A 2,376-nucleotide genomic window follows, 5' to 3' on the forward strand; every position below is an offset into this window, starting at 1 on the left:
CTTAATCTCACAATAATCTATTTCAAAGATTTTAAGAATCAGGCTCAGAAAGGTTAAATAAATTGCTCAAGACCATACAGCAAGCCAGTAGCAATGCTAGCCCCTGCTGGAAGAAGGTAGAATGAAAGATCAAAGATGACTAACACATAGCGTCAACTCTTACAATCAGGAGGGAGTACAGCAGAGGTCCCCAACCCTTGGGCCACAGACCGCTGCCAGTCCACAGCCTGTTAGGAACCAAGCCACACAGCAGGAGGCGAGTGGGACTGAGCGAGCATTACCACCTGAGCTCCACCTCCTGTCAGATCAGCAGCATTAGATCATCACAGGAGTGCGAACCTTACTGTATACTGTGAACTGGCATGCAGAGGATCTAGGTTGTGCGTTCCTTGTGATCTGAGGTGGAACAGTTTCATCTCGAAATCATCCCGCTGCCACACCCCATCTGTGCAAAAATTGTCTTCCACGAAATCGGTCTCTGGTGCCAAAAAGGTTGGGGACTGCTGAAGTAGAGGAAAGACAGATAGGAAAACAACTAACTCAAGGCAGAATTAGGCCAAGTGCTAAAAAGGTGGGAAGGTTACATGTTGAGGAAAACCAGAGGAAGAATTGTTGAATTCTATCTGGGCGTCGTGTGTTTGCCAAAACTTCATTCCAAAGGCACTGGCAGGTCAGGCACTATTTCATGGTTCTGAAACATACTGAGTTCACTCAAAGTCAGAAAAGTTTGCAGGTCTATAAAGAAGTGGGACAAAGAAAATTCTGAAAAATGCCTAGGCATTCATGGCTACTCCCACACATTTTAGGGTGTGGGAGGGAAACAGTGACCTTCATTTCAATGGACAAATGAAACATTCAGTACCAAAGATGGGGTGAATAATGTAATTATTCTAAACAAAGTTCCCTATCTGCTCAGTTTGAGAGGATTCAGAACACGTATCTTCATCCTTTTGTCTTCAGTTTTGCTATTTTGGAACCCAGCGGATCATTTCTTTTGGAGTCCGCCCTCCCATTCCAAGGCTAAAAGGTCATGAGATCTCTCTCTCCCCTGTCTCTCAGGGCTTGCATTGTTTTGGCAAGATCTTGTCCATCAGTGAGAAATAATGGTGCAGCAAACAGATATTTCTGTCTCCTCTGTCTGATTTTAGTGCCTTAGAAAGAAGAAATCAAGACTTCATCCCATTTTTTGGATGGGGTGTAGCAAAGCACTAGAGGAAACTTTGATGAAATGGATACCTGTGAATTAATATGAATAAGCCATGTGCAGACAATCTCTATCCTATCTTTAGGCTGGCCTTGTTTCTGGCTCAGTCCCCAAGACCAGGTCATATTTAATATTAGGTCAACTACTAGACAAGTCTGAGTGTTCTAAAGATCTAAGAGTTATTATAGCAGACTAAAATTCTCAACTCTAATATACCTTAGGTATAAAACCCAAACCAATTTTTTTTTAGATTTTTCAAGCTCATTCTCCTAGATTCAAATAAAAACTACGTGGATTTCTAGTATTTGAGGAAACAGACCGATTTAACTATTAAACACCTAGCATTTTGCTCAATGCTGGGATGGGGAGCAAAAATTATAAAAGATTAGAAAAAAGAGGTACAAATTCCCAAATCACTTAAAGATCTCACTGGAAAAATAATAGAAAGTCACTTTAAACAATTGTCTAGCAATACAAACAGAATGCAACTAGATGCATAAATGTATGGACAGTGCTACAGGACCTCAGATTAAGACAAGAGCAATTTGAACCAAAGATGTGAAATAAATCATCCTGGAGGGAAGTTAAATTTGCATTAAGGCTTTATAAATGAATGACCTGGAGTAAAGCGTTTACTTGTAGGAGAGAATACCATTAACTCTGCCCTGTCCACCATTGTACTATAGTGCTCTGGATGTCATTCCCTCCCATTTACCGCACATTTCCTGGTATAGAATGAATTAAAAAAATGGCATTCAAGGCTTTCCATGACTAAGTCCCATTTTACCAATCCAGCCTTGCTGCTACTCATTCATTCATTCAACATATCTTGATTTTACACTTAAATCCTTTAGGTACTGTGGTAAGTACAGAGCACCTGGAGAAGAGCAAGACTCATTTTCTGTCCTTAAAGGGTTTAGAAAGACAAGGATACCACAGCTAAAACACAATATGATAACTGCTCTAAGAGGTACGCACAGGGTATCAAGGAAACTCAGAGCAGGAATACTTATCTTGGAGGAGGGAAAGCAGTCGAGGAAAGTTGATAAACTTGCCTTGAAGTTGCTATGAATAAACCATTTCTGGACAGTATCTTGTTCCTGGAGCCTGGTCTTCTCTCTGGCTCAGTCCCCAAGATCTGATCTTACACAATACTGAGTCAATGCTTAGAC

Source organism: Pongo pygmaeus, chromosome 16 (assembly GCF_028885625.2).
Source record: "Pongo pygmaeus isolate AG05252 chromosome 16, NHGRI_mPonPyg2-v2.0_pri, whole genome shotgun sequence".
NCBI classification, from domain to species: Eukaryota; Metazoa; Chordata; class Mammalia; order Primates; family Hominidae; genus Pongo; species Pongo pygmaeus.